At 42.4% G+C, this 19,995-nt stretch overlaps 1 long non-coding RNA gene across 1 annotated transcript; it reads right to left on the bottom strand.

The window, feature by feature from the left end:
* Positions 1-559: 559 nt before the first annotated feature.
* LOC121034650 (uncharacterized) lies at positions 560-11,921 on the bottom strand. Its single transcript, XR_005792544.1, has 4 exons — positions 11,635-11,921; positions 2,996-3,095; positions 2,516-2,548; positions 560-816 (listed from the first exon to the last, which is right to left on the bottom strand). It is a non-coding gene; the product is annotated as an uncharacterized LOC121034650 (long non-coding RNA).
* Positions 11,922-19,995: the final 8,074 nt, after the last annotated feature.

Raw genomic sequence — 19,995 nt, 5'->3', positions numbered from 1 at the left:
CCCATGTCTTCAGAGGCCCACCATAGCCCACTGGGCCTCTACCACACCATCTGCTCCAGGGACCCAGCCCAGGAACAGCCTCTTCTCTTCTGTCTCCCTGCACAGCCCAGGATTGCACCTGATAACAGCTCATGGACTGACTGAGCAGAACATTCCCCCAGCAATGCAAGCCCATTGTATCCCCCTTGGGTTCCACCCCGCTCCTAAGCCTCCAGCCTAGAAGGCTATCCCCAGATACCCTGTATCTGGCGTGCCAATCTGATCCTGAGAATAGCTTAAGAGGGATGATACCATGGTTGCTGGGAGGGGACTGCTATGGGACCCTGGGGAGTTTCTCTCAAACTATCATAAAGGAGATACATATAAACCCATTCTCCTTCAGAGAGCCACAGTTTCTCTCCCCCTTCAAGCCTCTTCTCCAGAAATCACCGTGCCTAGAAGCTGAGCGCTCCTAGAGTAGAGGGAGGGGTGTAGGTGTGCAGGGAGAGAGGAGGGGCCTACTTTCTCTGAGATGAAGGCGACACCTAGTGGTTTCGGGGGGAAATTAAGGACAATGCCATTTTATTCTTAGGTATATTTCTTTATTGAACACTGGCTGACTTGCACAGCAGTAAGGGTGAATACAAGAAAAGGTGAATAATACAGCCCTTACCTTTGAGGAGCATGTAGCTGGAATCCATGTCAAAGGCAAGACCCCCGACAACATCTCTTGCCCCAAGTCCAGTAGAAATAGCAGCCTTAGGACTTCTTCAACACAGAGGTATGGTAATTTCAAATCCAGCTCCCAACGGCTAGTAAAAAGGGATTTTGTCCTATCTGAGCAAGAAAGCAAAGGATAAAAAAGTCAAAAGGGGATAACCTGAAAAGACATGGTTCTAACTTCAGACCATGTCAACCAAATAATACGTTGTAAACAACTACACACAGCTTAATAAGGAGAACAAATCCAAAATGACACAATATCTGCCAGTATCTGTGAATTTCAGGGACATGAGGAATCTTACAAATATATTGTTCAATTCCCTCATTTAAAGATAACTGGAAACTGGCGTCCAAGGCCAGCTCAGTCAGTAGAGCATAGGACTCTTGATCTAGGTGTTCTGAGTTCAAGCCCCATGTTGGCTATAGAGCCTACTAAAAAAAAATAATAATAATAACAACAGAAAACTAAGTCCCAGAGAAGGAGACCACTCCCCCCCAACCCTAAATGGCTTTTTAATAGTAGAGACTGGAATCCAAGTAAGGCTCTGTATAGATATTCTCAAAGATGGGGCTCTGTACAAATACCCTGCTAACTCATGAACTTAGCACATGAAGCTGTGCTTATAGGGTAATGGCCACCAAAGACCCAGACAGGTCTCTCTGGAACACCTACAGACCCCAGTAATGACCAACACCACTATTGCCCAGACTCCCAGACAAGTTCAAGTACATGATATGTCATTATTCTGAATATTAACGACAACTGTAAGTTATGTTAGGGGTTAAACTTTCAATCATCTTGCCCTTTCCTTCCTCCTTCCAACTGGCCACTAATACTAGAAAGTGGGAAAGGGCAGGAAAATAAAAGTTAATTACTTAATGTAGTTTCGTATTAACATCCAGTAAAAGGTTTTGCTTGTTTTTTCTTTTTGAGGGTAGGCTGAAAGTACTATGTAAATGAGAACTTTGGTTATCTATATATTCCCATTATCCAAGCAATCACTGCTCTCATTGATGTGGACAATAAGATTTGGGCTGGAGGCGCCTGGGTGGCGCAGTCAGTTAAGCGTCCGACTTCAGCCAGGTCACGATCTCGCGGTCCGGGAGTTCGAGCCCCGCGTCGGGCTCTGGGCTGATGGCTCAGAGCCTGGAGCCTGTTTCCGATTCTGTGTGTCTTCCTCTCTCTCTGCCCCTCCCCCATTCATGCTCTGTCTCTCTCTGTCCCAAAAATAAATAAACGTTGAAAAAAAAATTTAAAAAAAAAAAAAAGATTTGGGCTGTATTTGGTGACCCCATTGTAATTCATACAAAACCTGAGAAATCTAAAGACCCTCCTGGCCTGAGCAGCACGCAGTAGGGTCCATCTTTCTCTCTGTAGGGTTGGTATGGCCTCCTACTACTTCACAGACACCACTTATCATTTCTTCTAGGATAGGGCCAGCCCAAACACCTCATTTCTGACCCAGAACTAAACTGTTGAGCATCAAATCAGCTAGCTGCTATAAGCCGCTGTGGTTCCCAAGCTGCCCTGTTCCTTAGTGGAAAGAAGTCCTACCTCCAATCACACTCAGGCTCAAGACCCTTGCTGGGTTTTGGGACCACCCATGGGATCCAGGCTCATGCTAATCCACTCCATGGCAGGGCCTGATGCTCCAAACTGACTTCCAGTTCAGCACTGACCAGTTTTACAATTTACCTGGTTTCACAGCTAACTCTGAACCCTCAGGTTTGCCCCCCACCAGACCATGCCTCCAGACCTAGAGGATTCCAGCAAAACAAAAAGCAAAACAAAAAACCAAAAAATCCCACACACCTTCCAGTCTTCTCTCTGCTTGACTGATCTGACCTGCAAAAAAAGAACTTTAACTATATGTGATTCTCTCTTGCACACAAGACAGACAGGTCCAAAGGAACCTGCCAACAGAGGGCAGGGAACAGCCACGGAAAGCAAGATAAAATAAGGCAGAAAAGATACATTTCATATGCAGCATTTCAGTAAAGGGAAAGGAGGAAGCAGTGTAAAAAGAGAAACACAATGAAACATATTGAAGCAAAGAAAGAGTTTATAAAAATTCTGCATTATTTCTTTTAGCCCCAGTGGGAGAGACAGAATCCTGAAAACAGGTCAAACTCCAGTTCACCTTCTCATAATATTCAATATCCTCAAAGAGGAGCTATTATTGTTTAAAAGGTCAAAGGTTTATACTTTGAGTTCACACATCATTTTCTTCTATAAGTTAAAAAGGTTTTAAATTTAAAATATTTTCAGATCAGATCCCTGCTTCTAACTTACCTGTCTATGTATGTATTTGGAAAGTTGAACTGGACCATATCCTGAGGGCCAGAAATACTGGTTTTGTGAAAAGACAGTCCATGGGTAGTTCTATGGATTCCTAAAAAGAAGTTGAAGAATCGTCAGGAGAAGCAACTGCATATGATTCAAGTTCCAGGTGAACCTTTTTTTTTTTACTTGTCTGCTCCATCAAAGCCTAGACCAGCACATGTATGCATGACCAGTGGTGTCCATTGTTCTTCCTCACTTAGCCTGTTTCCCAGGTACATTTACTGCTTCTCTATGTTCCTAATACCACCCTTCACCATTATTACCAACCCCGGTAATTACTTACCACCCCTTGGGAGTATCTGATAGCCTAAAGTCTCATATAGAATATTCTCGGTTATATTTCCTTCTCCACTCCATTTAAAAGTCTACTTTTTGGGGGGGGGGGCGCCTGGGTGGCTCAATTGGTTAAGCATCAGACTTTGGCTCAGGTCACGATCTCACCGGTTTGTGAGTTCGAGCCCCATGTCCAGCTCTGTGCTGACAGTTCAGAGCCTGGAGCCTGCTTTGGGTTCTGTGTGTCATTCTCTCTCTGCCCCTCCCCCACTTGTGCCGTGTCTCTCTTTGTCTCTCAAAAATAAATAAACGTAAAAAAAATTTTTTTTAAGTCTACGTTTTTTTCACAGAATCTTTCACTGAGAAAAAGAGGCCTATTTTCCCTCACCCACAAATATGTCACATAAAAAGAAGCAAAGGAAAGATGATCACAACAGCTTCTAGAGAATGGAAATGTATTCATCACTTCTTTAATCTTTTGCTCTATTTAGAATTTCCCAGAGAAGCCACAGACTGGGAAGAGGAGGAGAAATCTGAAGCAAGATCTGACCAAACTGTACTCTTTTCTGTGCATGGCTGCAATATGTCATGAAAAAACAAAGAAGTAGCTAGCTGTGGCAATGTAGGCAGACTAAAAGCAGGAAGACCATTCTGAGGCTCCTGGAGAAATTGGAGAATGAAATGCTAAGTGCCTTATCTAGGATGATGGAATAGTAATGGAGAGAGAGAAACAAATATGAGATAATATGAAGGAAGAAACAGCAGGACTTGGTGGCAGCCTAGGTCTACAGGATGAAGAGGAAGGAGTCAAAGGTTACCCTAAGGCAGGGGTCACACAGGCAAAGGGCAGGTGGAAAATGCCAATGTGAGAAGCAGCTGAATGGGGAGGAAGCCCCATGAAACCCCAGCTCCAACTAAAGTGGATGCCCCCACCCTGGGATGGAGCCCAGAGCTGCCGGCTGTTACAGTTTTCCCTCTGGACTGTTTGAACAGCCTCTGTGACAAGTCTCTGGGCCTCCGGTCTCACCTCCCTCCAAGCCATCCTCCACAATGTGTTTGGATGCCAAAGTGGCCTTTTGAAACAAAAACCTAATTATGTCACTTCCCTACTTAAAATCCTTAAATGGTTCCCCATGGAAAATGTGTTTTTCAAACTGTTATTTTTAGCAGCAAAACCCTTCTTCAAATAAAAATGCAAATGTAAAACGGAAGCAAAGCCCAGCTGCCCAGATGAAGTAGTAGTGGCAGGCCCAGAAACCAGTGCCCCCTGCCCTCAGTGCCTTCTCAGACCGGGCCGCCAAGCCTCTGAACCTCTACCCTTCAGACAAGGGGAGCACAGATTTTCCACAGTGTACGTAGGTAAGGTGGTTTCAAGGAATCAATTTCCAGATCGTCGTCTTCCTTCCTAAAATGGACCTGCCAAAGAATGACCTTGTGCTCACACAATCCTCCTGCTTTATAAAAGACAGGCATGTCCCTCGCTCATGCCAAATCTAATTATGATGAATTGTTCTAGGGTGTGAAAACTGCTGGGACACCAAGCAAAGGGATATATAAATAAAGATATTGATCTAGGCAAACTTTTAAAGATTAATCAAGGTGCCTTAAACTAATAGGGCTTCCTGCCTTTTCCCACCATATACATATTTCTGTTAAGGGTATAACAACATTGGAAATGGCACATTTAGCCCATGCTGGGATTCTCTACAATCAGCACAGACAAAAGAGGATACATTAGTGACCTATTTTGTCTTAAAAGTAACTGGAATACACTTAAAATAGCCAGATTTTACTGTATATAAATTATACCCTAATAACTTGACTTAAACCAAAAAAAGTAGCTGGAAAGTTCTGCAGGCCACCAAAAAATTCAGATACACTAGGGGCACCTGGGTGGCTCAGTTGGTTGTGTCCAACTCTTGATTTTGGCTCAGTCATGATCTCACAGTTCGTGAGTTCAAGCCCTGCATTGGGCTCTGTGCTGACAGCGTGGAGTATGCTTCGGATTCTCTGTCTCCCTCTCTCTCTTTCAAAAATAAATACATAAACATTAAAAAAATTCAAATACACTAAATAAAAACCATGGATAAAGTTAAGTAACTTATTTAGTATTTAGTGTGCTTTATTTACAAGATAGCTACAAATCTTACTTACAAATCATCATGAAATATTTGTTCCAATTACAGTCAATCCTCAGTTTATTCCAACTTATAAAATGATCAATATATTCTATCTCCTATTAACAATACATAAAGGCACCTGGGTGGCTCAGTCAGTTAAGCATCCAACTTCAGCTCAGGTGATAATCTTGCAGTTCGTGGGTTTGAGCCCCACATCAGGCTCCGTGCTGGCAATGCTTGGGATTCTCTCTCTCCTCTCTCTCCTGCCCCCTCCCACTCACACTGTCTCTCTCTCTCTCTCTCTCTCTCTCTCTCTCTCTCTCTCTCTCAAAATAAATAAATAAACTTAAAGAGAGAGAGAAGCTTGGGTAATAAATATGAGATTTCAACTTAAAAAATTGTGTGAGTAGGTTATTATTATTTTAGGGAGCTCATGAGCAAAGAAAAGTTGGAGGTCTGTGGCTCAAAATAACACTTTGAAGGGTGCCTGGCTGGCCCAGTCTGTAGAATGTGTGACTCTTGATCTCAGGGTTGTGAGTTCAAGCCCCACATTGGGTATAGAGCTACTTAAATTAAATAAGGGGTCCCTGGGTGGCTCAGTCAGTTGAATGTTAAACTCTTTTTTTTTTTTTAATATTTATTTATTTTTAAGGAGAGAGAGAGAGACAGAGTGTGAGCGGGAAGGGGCAGAAAGAGAGGGAGACACAGAATCCAAAGCAGGCTCCAGGCTCTGAGCTGTCAGCAGAAAGCCTGATGCAAGGCTCGAACTCACAAGCCATGAGATCATTATCTGAGTCAAAGGCGCTCCAGTTGAGCGTCCAACTATTGATTTCAGCTCAGGTCATTATCTCACAGTTTCATGAGCTCGATCAAGCCCCCTGTCAGGCTCTGCACTGATAGCGTGGAGCCTGCTTGAGATTCTCCCTCTCTCTCTCTGCTCCTCCCCTGCTCGCATTCTCTCTGTCTCTCAAAATAAATAAACTTTAAACACTTTTTTAAATTAAATAAAAAATAATAAAATAAAATAAAATAACATTTGAAAATCAATGGTTACATTAGTGACTCCCAATCCTACCAGATGTTAGTCTCCCTTATGCTAACAATTTTTTTTAATTTTTTAATGTTTATTTATTTTGAGAGAGACAGAGACAGAGTGTGAGTGGGGGAGGGACAGAGTGAGGGAGACACAGAATCCAAAGCAGGCTCTAGGCTCCAGGCTCTGAGCTCTCAGTACAGAGCCTGATGAGAACCTCAAACTCACGAGCCCCAAGATCATGACCTGCTGAAGTCAGAAGTTTAACTGACTGAGCCACCCAGGTGCCCCATCCCTTCTGCTAATAAATATTTTAAATAACAGCACCTTTGGGGCGCCTGGGTGGCGCAGTCGGTTAAGCGTCCGACTTCAGCCAGGTCATGATCTCGCGGTCCGGGAGTTCGAGCCCCGCGTCGGGCTCTGGGCTGATGGCTCAGAGCCTGGAGCCTGTTTCCGATTCTGTGTCTCCCTCTCTCTCTGCCCCTCCCCCGTTCATGCTCTGTCTCTCTCTGTCCCAAAAATAAATAAACGTTGAAAAAAAATTTTTTTTTAAAAATAAATAAATAACAGCACCTTTACTAACTAAAATGAAATTCATAGATAATGTAAGCTATCTATACACATAATTTCAAAACATCAATAAAATGTCCTAACTATAATATAAAACAGAAATAAAAGACAATAGCTGGTGGTAAAAGAATAGGTATTTTAACACACAAATAGTTGGACATAACTATGATAGAAGACTCAAGGAAGCACTCAGATGTTTGCATCTAATTATAAGGAATGAGTAAATTAGGATTTAAGAGAAGATCAGAAGCCATTCCATGAAAAAAAAAATACTAGATTAAACATTAGTGTTAGGATAAGTAATAACAGACCGAATTATTTACATAGGATACCCTATACAAGTGTTTGATGGAACGTTTGAGAATCACATTGAACTCAGGAGATCTAAATCATGCAGAATTCAGGGCTTTTGACAAACAAAATTTATTGCCAGTGTTGAAGTACAAAGACTGACAAGATAAAATTCTTTCTCTTGTGGAATACATAACCTAATAGGACAGGTAGAAAAGTAAATACCTACTTTAAAATAATATTCCTAATTACATGTATCTGTTCTCACACTGCAGTCTAGCATCTGTGGCCCAACTACAAAACCTCCCATCACCATGGCAATGAAAAATGTCCCACAAATGTCCAGAATGCCCCTCCACAAGCAGTACCACTGCCATTCAGAACTGCTGGCCTACAGGCTAGAGAACAAGCTCATTAGCGTATCAGGACCTGGCCCCAGCTTTTCTTTCCAGCCTCCTGTATGGCCACAGTGCCTAAACTAGATGTCTAACATCTATCTACAACTATTTGTAGTTCCCTAAGTTGGTTTTTCCAACAGGCTAAAAGGTCTCCTCTTCCCTTGCTTTCTGACTAACCACTCATCTTTGAGGCCTTGCAGGCCACTTTTTATAACCCTTACTACATTGTTTTTAAAGTGAGTAGTTACTTTTATCTGTCGCACTAGACTTTACCTCTTTACCATGAGGTAAAGAATTCCATCATGTCTAATATTGGATTATTATTATTATATCATTATCATTATTATTATTATTATTATTATTATTATTATTATTATAAACACTGGAACCAGTGATAGGTAAATTTAACTTCTTTGTTGAGCACCGAACTCATTTGGGCAGAAACATAACCTCCCACCCTATCACAGTCTTGATCTGTGCCATGACAAATGTCTCCTTCCCACTCAACAGCATGGACAGATTCTATAACTCTCTGTCCCCTCCAGTTTTGTAAAAACTCACTCAATCCAAGCCAACTGGTTTAAAAGCCCATCTCAGGTCCAATGAGAACTCATCTCCTCCCTTCTTCCAGCCCAAGCTTGAGCTGTGGCTTAAGGAACCTGAAGCTGGGAGGACAGTATGGTCCCTTCTATGGTTTCTCCTTCTCCTCTGCTAGTTCTCTAGAAGGTTCTCTAGAAAGGTTCTAGCTCTTCAGGGGCTGGGAACCAGGAGGAGAGCAGAGAGGAACACTAAACAAGGTAGTTATTGCAAACCACTGCTGGCTGTGGGTGACAGGCCATTCCAGCCTGTTCGGCAGAGAGCAAACTGCCACATCTCTTGTGGGGAGCGTGTCTAAATTCTCTAAAAAAACATGTTCTTAATGTTTATTTATTTTTGAGAGAGAGACAGAGTGTGAGTGGGGGAGGGGCAGAGAGAGAGGGAGACACAGAATCCTAAGCAGACTCCAGGCTCCAAGCTGTCAGCACAGAGCCCGACATGGGGCTCAAAACCCATGAGCCCCGAGATCATGACCTGAGCTGAAGTCAGCCACCCAACCGAATGAGCCACCTGGGTGTCCCTGTCTGAGTTGTTTATAAAGTCCTGTGAGGCCTTTCCACTGAGCTGTGCCCTAATGTAGATAATCCTCTTCCAAGTCACTTCCTTTAACCTTTCTAACTTCTTGAATGGGCTACCAGTAAGATGGCTGAAGCCCAGCTATCCTTTTCAGGGTCCCTTTGACCACAAGAAACGCATATATCCTTGCTAAGCCAAACAGAAGGAATACAGGCTTCTCAAATACATGCCGAGCTGAACAAATCCACTGTCCAAACAGATAATCTAAACAGGAAATGAGAAATCAGTCTCTCCTTTATGTAGACTCTCTTTGATACCTTCTTGCTTTGTTTGGGGGCAAAAGGAGGGCTAAGTACACCCTGCTGGGCTCATGACTCCCTCGCTTGAGTCATCTTATATCTTTTTTTTTTTTTTTTTAATTTTTTTTTTCAACGTTTATTTATTTTTGGGACAGAGAGAGACAGAGCATGAACGGGCGAGGGGCAGAGAGAGAGGGAGACACAGAATCAGAAACAGGCTCCAGGCTCTGAGCCATCAGCCCAGAGCCTGACGCGGGGCTCGAACTCACGGACTGCGAGATCGTGACCTGGCTGAAGTCGGACGCTTAACCGACTGCGCCACCCAGGCGCCCCAAGTCATCTTATATCTTAACATAGACTGTGAATGAGGTGGGGTGATAAGGAATGGGTAGAGTTAGTGGTTGGAAGTACCAGGGCCAGATTTGCTACCTCTCTGTAAGCCCTGGAGAGGGTGACTGACCCCAATTATTAGCAACTCTCTCTAGAACGAGTGTTACTTAGTGTTTCTTTGTCCCCATCTTTGGACCCTAGTCACCAATTCTGGGCAAAAATAAAGATTCAACTCAGTATCTTCTACAATATGCTGAAATGAACCAAAGCTTATATGAAAAAAAGCAGCTCAGCTGCATTCCAAAAAGAGGAGGCAAGGTCATCTTCTGAGCAAAAGAACCAGCAATTAAAAGTCTAGGTGGAATAAAGAAGACAGAATCAGACTGTGGATAGAACATCAGATAAAAGCCATGGATAATTTCTCCCCGGTTAAAAAAAAAAAAAGGGCACATACACATATATCACACAAAAGTTTGCATAACATTTCAGGGGCACATGGATCCCAGCTCTTCTAAAATATCCGAAGGAGCCAAAGGACCCCAGACTAACAAGTTTTAGGCTAAGAAAAAGCCAAGCAAGGAGGTAACAGTTCATTGTTTGTATGTGTAGGAAGGAGTGGTATTTAGGCAAATACTAAAGGTCAGACATTTAGGGACATGCAGACACCCAGAAGCAGTCCATGCCAGATGCCAGTTTTCTAAATGCCTCTTTTAAATGTTTAGTTATTTTTGAGAGAGAGAGTGTGTCAGTGGGGGGTGGGGGGAGAGGCGGGGGGAGAGGCGGGCAGGGTGGGGGGGAGGGGCAGACAGAGGATCCAAAGCGGGCTCTGCACTGACAGCCATGAGCCAGATGCAGGGCTTGAACTCATGAACTGTGAGATCATGACCTGAGCCAAAGATAGATACTTAACTTACTGAGCCACCCAGATGCCCCTCTAAATGCATTTTAATCCAAACTATTCTGATTATTTAACACAATTCAACTTATTTTTCAGTATCATGCCACGATATAGCCTTCTATATAGTAAATATAACAAATAATTGAGGGAGTTCAGAAAAAGGGCCAAGTATTTAATTATGCCTTAAAATATAGATAGTGGACTAGAAATTAGTAACACTGATTGTCTCCCTATGGGTAATGAGGTATCTAAGGGACAAGATGGGTAGGAGATTTTTTTTCATTATCTACCATTTTGTACTTCTTTAACTTTGTAACATGTGCAAGTATTCAAAAATTTTACTTGAAAATTCATAAACAAGTATAAAAAATATAATATTGATATAGGTTGCTTGATATTTTGGATGTTTTAAAGGAAGGCAATGGGACATCAAAGAGAAAGATGGCATTTCCTTAAATAGGAAACCCACATGATAAGTCCCTCATAACTGCACTAGGAATTTTTTAAATATTAGAGGGTGGAATGGTGACATCAGAGCTGCTACAGACTAAATGTTTGTGTCCTCCCAGATTCATACGTTGAAATCCTAACTTCCAAGGTGATGGTATTAGGAGGTGGGGTCTTTGGCAGGTGATGAGGTCATGAGAGTAAGCCCTCATGAGTGGGATTAGTGTCTTTATAAAATAGACCCCAAAGAGCTCTTTCACCCATGTGAGGACACAACAAAAAGACCACTGTCTATGAGGAAGCAGGTCCTCACCAGACATGGAATCTGCTGGCACCTTGATCTTGGACTTCCCAGCCTCCACAACTGTGAGAAGTAAATTTTTGTTGGTTATAAGCCACCAGGCTAAGGTAGTTTATTTATAGCAGCCTGCATGAACTAAGATAAGAGCTAAGAGGCTTTTCCTGAAAACCAGTAACTTGGGACAAAAAGATAATAATGAAACATTATAGAAAGTATAATCCAAGATGAGCAGATCAGTTAGGACTAGAATATTTTATAAGGAATGGGTATCAAAAAAAAAAAAAAAAAAACCCTCTCCAAACATGATTTAGATAATTTGACATATAATGTGATAAAAACAAAGCTAAGATCGGTTGGGGTATCTCTGGACCAAGAATAAAGTCATGAAAACAATTTGATTTTCCACAAAGCAAATCCTGACCAAACACCGGACAAGATGAACTGTAAGGCTGATTTAGAGTATTCCTTGAGGACTGAGGCTGATTATTAAGACACATACATACATACATACATACACAGTCGGATGAGACTAGGGCTCTAAAGACAAGTGTGATATGTATGACTGCAAGACCTCCATGTAAGTAGATGAGTCAGTCATTGTCCTCAAACACCTGCTAGGTCCCTGAAAGAGAAAAATGGAGTGGTAATGTGATGCCAGCCTCTCCCACCAAATGACAGCTGAGAACATCTCTCATCGACTCTGAGAATAAAACTGTCTAACAAAAAGGGCACAGAAGGCTGCCCAACATCTAAGTTTCAAAAGAAAAGAACCTGATGTTTTTCTTTTTAATATATTTTTTTAAATGTTTATTTATTTCTGAGATAGAGACAGAGCATGAGTGGCGGAGGGGCAGAGAGAGAGGGAAACGCAGAATCTGAAGCAGGCTGCAGGCTCTGAGCTGTCAGCACAGAGCCCGACACAGGGCTCGAACTCACGACCCGTGAGATTGTGACCTGAGCTGAAGTTGGGCGCTCAACTGACTGAGCCACCCAGGCACTCCTGATGTTTTTCTTTCAAATCTAAACTTTAACACACTAAACTGACAGGGGTCAAATAAACAAATTCCAGAATCCCCAGATCAAAACCTACTTATAAGGAAAATACATGTAAATTGTACTTTGTAAATTATAAAACACTGTATAAGTGTTAATTCTTATGATAATTACTAGGGATATTTCCTACCCAAATAATGAACTAGCCCCCACCATCGGCAGTTTGAGGTCATATTCTGGAAGGTGAAATGTTTTAAAAGAATGAGTATGTTTGTTTTTATAACATTGTGCAAAGGTTTTCAAATTTTTTCTCTCTTCATTGAAAAGAATGAGAAGAGGAGCCAGTCAGTGACACATAACTAAAAAGAGTTTAGAAACTGTTAAATTCAGTTCAATATAACACATATTTATTGAGAGGCCCTCAAAAGATACAGTTATGTCAGAATGTAGTTCCCCGCCTCACCCACCCTTAAGAAGTATACTAACTAGGAAGAGACAGACACCTATTCATGTGGCAAAGTGATTATGTGATTATGTGAAGTAGGAATGGATGTGCGAGCAACCCCAGTCAGTCCGCACTGTTTCTTATCAGATCCACTCCTCTCCCTTTCCAGTGAGGCTGGCACTCACACACTGAGTCCTCAGCATTGAGCCCCTGCTGAATTCAGTCAATGAGAGACACTGGCAGAAAAGATGGAATCAGAAGGAAGTCGGAAGCCAAAATTTTCTTCCCCTTCTCCCGGTCTCGGCCAGCACCTCTGACAGAAGCTGTGTCATGCTAATGACCCCAACCGCCCTAGGCTGGCCCTCCAAAGTTTCAGCTTCTAACTTATCCTGGCCTCTGGGGTTCCTCTCCTTGTTCCTTCAACCTAGGGATGACAGCAAAGTCTGGCTGTTGTTAATCTCCGGATTGCCTCACCTTCCCTTGAATGGTTTCTCAGCTCCTCCTTCACTTTTATAGCTAATTCTCTGGATGAAATTCCCTCTGGTTTCAGGATTTAAAGTGATTTCCATTTTCCCAGCTGGATCCTAAATGTGGCAACTAAATCAAAAGTGAATTTACTAGTGCGTGCCTGGGTGGCCCCATCGGTTGAGCATCTGACTTCTGCTCAGGTCATGATCTCACTGTTCCTGAGTTTGAGCCCCATGTCTGGGTCTGTTCTGACAGTTCAGAGCCTGAAGCCTGCCTGGATTCTCTGTTTCCCTCTCTCTCTCTGCCCCTCCCCCACTTATGTTATGTCTCTTGCTAAAAAATAAACATTAAATACAAAATTTTAAAAATAGTTTACTAGTATTAAGAGCAAAGACCGATTCCAAAATCTGCTAAATTCAAAGTTGACTACTATCAGCGTGAGTCCAGATGAGTTATGTAAAGAAGTGCAGAGACAGATTGATTTTCTACTTTTACCAAAAGAACACAGGAGAGAAAAAGAGTTCGGGGTAAAGAGAGAGAAGAGAACATTAAGGATTTCTTACTTGCCTGTCCTCCGGATCATATGGAGAAGGGGATGTTGATAAGGACCAAAGTGAATCTCTCCTTAAAATCTGGGATTAAAGAATGGACCTGCACAGGGCCAGACTAAGGCCTTTAGAAACCCAAAACACTGAAAGATTATGGTATTCCTTCCCATGCCAAAATAAATAAGATTAATCCTTTACACTTACAACGTAAGTGTATTTTTTTAAGTTTATTTATTTATTTTGAGAGAGAGAGAGTGAGAGAGAGAAAGAGCATGAACAGGGGAGGGGCAGAGGGAGAGGGAGAGAGAATCACAAGCAGGTTCCACACTGCCAGTGCAGAGCCCAATGTGGGGCTCAAACTCGAGAATCGTGAGATCATGACCTGAGCTGAAATCAAAGTCAGACACTTAACCAACTGAGCCACCCAAGCACCCCTCAAGTGTAAAGAAGTATAATAAACTCTTATTTTTTTCCAAAGTAACTTCTTTCACATTTAAAAAAAAAATATATCAAAATCCTAACCTCTATTTGGTGGCCCTGCTTTGCTGGTACAGGAAGCACACATTTAGTCTGCCCTTTGGGTCATCCAGTGCAGCCTGCCTGGTCCAAAGCTCCAGCGGCCAGCCTCTTGGTGATGGTGCATGTGTTTCTGTGTGGGCGCAGGGTGTTGAAGGCGGAGTCTCCTGAGGACCCAGGAGTGGAGAAAAGGGACTCTTAGGTTCACATGGGCCCAGAGGAGCTGTGGGATTTAGAAGTGAAGGTGAACTAGTATGCCAACCCTAAGAGTCTCTGAAAGAGCAAGAGAATGCAGGGGTCACCTCCTAGTGGTGAGGTTTACGGTGGATGTGTTTCCAAGGGGTTATCATGTATAGAAAAAGCTAATACACATCCATCAAAATCATCATCCATCAAAACCACCACTGGCCATCATCTTCTTAGAACCACCTGTGCAGGAGGAAAGAGCATGACAAGCTGTTGCAGAGAGAGGAAACCACTAAGATGAAACCAATAACAAGAGTACAAACCTCCCCTATAAGGAGCGAGCTGTGTACAAGTTCTGACAGAACCAAATAGGCAGGGAACAGGCAGGAAGCCCAGAGATGGAGCTTTGAATTGACCTGGGAGTTCTAAATCATGAATCATAGTTTACACACACACACTGAATTGAACCAAATATACTTGAAAAGTACATTAAGTTTTCTTCTATCAGCGGGGGGAAATGTCAGTTGTAAAAGCAAAAGCTAAAATCTCTGCATTTCCAAATCTGTGACTACATGATTATGTATTTATCCACTTTATGATTTCAGCTAGTGTCTAAGGTTATTAATGCCTACATTTCCATGTCCAGCTTTACTTGTCTTCAGGCTTAAGTGATTGATTCCTTCTGCCAACAATACAATCTCCACTCCTATCCCATATTTCGCATATTCGAATCCTAACACTTCAAGGTCTGGTTCAAGTTCTGCCTTCTGTAGAGAACTGCCTTTCACTTGAACCTTCATGGTGTTACATCCATCTCTACCATAGAGGCTTTCACTTTCTGCCTCATATACAAGCATTATGGGTATATCTCATTCCTCCTGCCAGGCAGTAAGCTTCTTGAAAACAGAAGACAGGGATGCCTGGGTGGCTCAGTCAGTTGAGCATCTGACTTTGGCTCAGGTCATGATCTTGCAGTTTGTGAGTTCGAGCCCTGTGTCGGGCTCCGTGCTGACAGCTCAGAGCCTGGAGCCTGCTTCTGATTCTGTGTCCCCCTCTCTCTCCGCCCCTCCCCTGCTTGTGCTCTGTCTCTCTCTTTCAAAAATGAATAAACATAAAAATTTTTTTTTAAAAAACATTTAAAAGAAAACAGAAGACATGCTTTATTCATTTTTGGATCTCCTTGGCACCTATAGTACTTGTTGATAGAAAGAACACTATCCTTCAGAGTCTAGATGATTACTCCTAAAATGATGCCTTTAAAAACTGTTCCTGAAACTCCACTTAAAAAAATTTTTTTTTAATGCTTTTTAATTTTTTTGGTGGGATGGGGCAGAGAGAGAGGGAGACATAGAATCTGAAGCAGGCTCCAGGCTCTGAGCTGTCAGCACAGAGCCTGACGTGGGGCTCGGACTCACAAGCCACAAGATCATGACCTGAGCCAAAGTCGGACGCTTAACTGACTGAGCCACCCAGGCACCCCAGGTGCCCCTTGAAACTTCACTTTTGATGCTGCCTGCAATCAGTTTGAAAGTCACTCAAGAAAATCAGTCTCAAAAAAAAAAAAAATCAGTCTCACCAATAATTATTGCTAATATTTATTTTGTGCCATATGCCAACTACTGGGCCTGAACTTTGCATCTAGTATCTCATTTAATCTGCCTAACAGTCCTCTAAGGCTGGTACTATTATAGTTCCCATTTGGTAAAGACACTGAGGCCTAGAGATATTAACCAATTGCCTAAGACTACCCAGTAAGTGACAGAGCTGGGATATGACTACTTCAGAGTCACAACTACATTCAACCAAAAACAATGTTACCCAGGGGTGCCTGGATGGCTCCGTCAGTTAAGCATCCAACTCCTGATTTCAGCTCAGGTCATGATCTCACAGTTCGTGGGATCAAGCCCCATGTAGGGCTCTGTGCTGACAATGTGGAGCCTGCTTGAGATTCTCTTTCCCTCTCTCTCTGCCCCTCCTTTGCTGGTGTTCTCGCTCTCAAAATAAATAAATAAACTTAAAAAAAAATCATAGATTTAGTTTCAAAGATGCCCAACATAGCAATGTTTATAATAATAGAAAATCAGTAAAGATCTAAATTTCTAATAGGGCATTGAATAATTAAATTATGTTACATATACATTAAAATCAGTCCATTAAACACTTTGATGTATGATATCAAACACTGCTCACTGCACATAGGTAAGTAAAAACAGAAAGTTGAAACATCTATGTCATGAGCCCAGTTTCATTAAATACACACACACAGACATACACACACACACACAGAGTAGAAACCTGGAACAATATAAATCAAATGCTGAGAATGGCTATCTCTTGGAGATAGTATGGTTTAGAATTTTATATATCACTGTATTTTCAATGATATGTATTACTTTTGTAATTAAGAAAAAAATTGAGATTTAAAAAAAAAATTTTTTTTTAATGTGTATGTATTTTTGAGACAGAGACAGAATGCGAGTGGCTTAGGGGCAGAGAGAGAGGAAGACACAGAATCCGAAACAGGCTCCAGGCTCCGAGCTGTCAGCACAGAGCCCGATGCGGGGTTCAAACCCACGAGCTGTGAGATCATGACCTGAGCTGAAGTCAGACGCTCAACCGACTGAGCCACCCAGGCGCCCCGAGATTTTTTTTTTTAAACGATGTAAGAGATGAAAGGATACCAAAAGCTTTGTTTTGTTTTTTAAGTAGCCTTCACGTCCAGCACGGAGCCCAATCCGGGGTGTGAACTCACAACCCTGAGATCAAGACCTGAACTGAGATAGAGTCCAATGCTTAACCAGCTGAGCCATCCAGGTGCACCCCTCCCAAAAGATTTTTTAAAATCTCACTGAAATAGGTCTGCAGTTTGCATTTAACAAATATACCAGTCAAAATTGATGGAGTTTTTACGTATAAATTACGAGTTTATTTATTCAAAACACTTAATGCCTCTTTTATACAATGCTACCACAGTTCATGTACAGATCAATAAATAATTGTTGAATTTAATTATCTAGTGTAAGATTTTTATAAATGATTCGGATGAGGTTGGGGCGCCTGGGTGGCTCAGTTGGTTAAGTATCCGACTTCAGCTCAGGTCATGATCTTGTGGTTCATGAGTTCAAGCCCCGTGTTGGGTTCTGTGTTGACAGTTTGGAGCCTGCTTTGGATTCTGTGTCACCTTCTCTCTCTGCTCCTCCCCCACTCGTGCTCTCTCTCTCTCTCTCTCTAAAATAAATAAACATTTAAAAAAGGTAATTAGGATGAAGAGAAACACAGAGAAGTTCCTGCTAACCACCACCTTGCTCTTGAAACTCTCATGACTTTTGCCACGGCTCATTTGCCTAGTCATGCTCCCATCTCAGTGTCTACTAATCTATCACTGTGGTGAAGGTCCTCTTCCTCCTCTGAACTGTGAGCTTCCTCCCCTCTCCCCACGCCCTGGTCCTCAGCTTTCTGCATTCTTCTTTCTATGCTCATTTCCTTGGTGAGTTCACCCCTAGTCATGGCATCATCACTTGTCACCTCAATGTAGATAATTTCTGCTGGAACATGACCTTGTTTCACTGGGTGTGGGCATGTGTGCTGTCACTGTTACATATATAAGGTATTTTAGCATTGCACAACAGTAATGATTAGAATTTTACACAACTCACCACGGAAAAGATTGCTTGGAGGATTTGAGGAAGAGTTGTTGGCATTAATGACGGTGAACTCTTTCCCCCACCTCATAAAGTAAACCAAATAAAAATACATAAATAGAAAAAAAAGTCAGCAAATCAGGTATTTAAAATTTGCAGGTTAGGGGCGCCTGGGTGGCGCAGTCGGTTAAGCGTCCGACTTCAGCCAGGTCACGATCTCGCGGTCCGTGAGTTTGAGCCCCGCGTCAGGCTCTGGGCTGATGGCTCGGAGCCTGGAGCCTGTTCCCGATTCTGTGTCTCCCTCTCTCTCTGCCCCTCCCCCGCTCATGCTCTGTCTCTCTCTGTCCCAAAAATAAATAAACGTTGAAAAAAAAAATTTAAAAAAATAAAATTTGCAGGTTAATGGTATACCTTTGTTTGAAGAAGGAATAAACTAAGTAAGTGAATTAATTGGCCAACAGAAGAATTTTTTTAAGGTTCCACATTTATAAAACTCACTTAAATGAAGAAAGCACACATTTTTATCAATCACATCTTTGTTTTATTATTTTTCTGGTAGTCAGTCCTAGTCAGCTGATCATATTACTCTTGTGGACTCAGCTTCAAGACAAATCTTCTAACTGCCTCCCTCCCCTTCCAATCAGATTCCTGCTCTTAAGCTTCTCCTATATGAAACTGTAACCCACAGGAGTCTTGCAAATTCATTATTTAGACCCAGGGTATGTTAATCATAGGTCCTGAAATAGGCTAAGGGCTACAGACATTCCTCAGACCCAATACCCAGAGCAAAGAGGTTACAGGCTTTTAGAATAGGAAGACAGAATTTTTAAATTAATTTTTAAAAAAAATTTTTTAACATTTTTTATTTATTTTTGAGACAGAGAGAGACAGAGTATGAACGGGGGAGGGGCAGAGAAAGAGGGAGACACAGAATCGGAAGTGGGCTGCAGGCTCTGAGCCATCAGCCCAGAGCCCGATGCGGGGCTCGAACTCACGGACCGTGAGATCGTGACCTGAGCTGAAGTCGGACACTTAACCGACTGAGCCACCCAGGCGCCCCAAGAATTTTTAAATTAATTTTTTACTAATCCTGGCAGGAAGGAAAGAAAGAAAGCACATGGTAGGAAGTTCCACAGAATATTACTCCATATGAAAGGTCATCAAAACCCTTAAGACCACAAGCAAGGCTAGGCCCAGATACCACCAGCTCAGAATAATAGCAATAGAACCCATAATTCACTGAAGGGTAGAACCAGCCTTAACATCTAGCTAATAATAACGTTCAGACAAGCAAAACAGGAGAAAAGGAGATGACTGAGGAAAACAAAAATTCTAAGGCTTAGAGTCACTAACACCTCTAGATACCTAGGCCTATAATCCTGGGCCATACTCTGTGGTGACTGCTTATTAGGTACATAAAGAGTCAGCTTTTGCAGCTTGCCAGCCATGCAGAGGGGTTATTAGAAGTATGTATATATATATATATATATATGGGAGTTACTGCTCAGAAAGGGAGAGCTAGCCAAAGTAAACCAAAGATCAAGAACCAAGGGGAATGAGTTAGGCATCAGAATCAGAGTGGCAGAGACAGAAAAAAAGAGTGAGCTGCTAGGAAGTGGTAAGAATGTAACCAAATTTGTAGGATGGCTCAGGTCCACAGACTGGGATTCACTTGCATCTTGCTGAACCTCACCAGGTTAAAGGCAGAGCTCTGACGGTATCACATCTCTATGGGAGCCTTCTCCATCCTCTCAACCCCTGCTACCTCCCTAGAGTCCAAGTTTCTTCAGATTTGACAGGCAGAAGGCTGCCACGTTATTAGTGGTCTGGGAGCTCCAGGTCTGCTCCTCTGATCCTCTGTAGCCCACCCACCCTATCAAATATTATAGGTAACTTCAGCAGCACCAGGAGTCCAGCCAAACACTCTGACATCTCTCTACAATAGGCTGTAATGGTACACCTTCTGTGACACCATACTGTAGCTTTCTCCCAAACCACCTGGCAGTTGTCTCTTACTGACTCTTCCTTCTCTACCTGTCCCTTGGGTTGATTGGTATTCCTTGAGGCTTTATTCTAAAT

Source organism: Herpailurus yagouaroundi, unplaced genomic scaffold (assembly GCF_014898765.1).
Source record: "Herpailurus yagouaroundi ecotype Mexico unplaced genomic scaffold, PumYag 160, whole genome shotgun sequence".
NCBI lineage: Eukaryota > Metazoa > Chordata > Mammalia > Carnivora > Felidae > Herpailurus > Herpailurus yagouaroundi.
The sequence above is the reverse complement of the archived record's forward strand: the minus strand, read 5'-3'. Positions and strand labels throughout refer to the sequence as shown.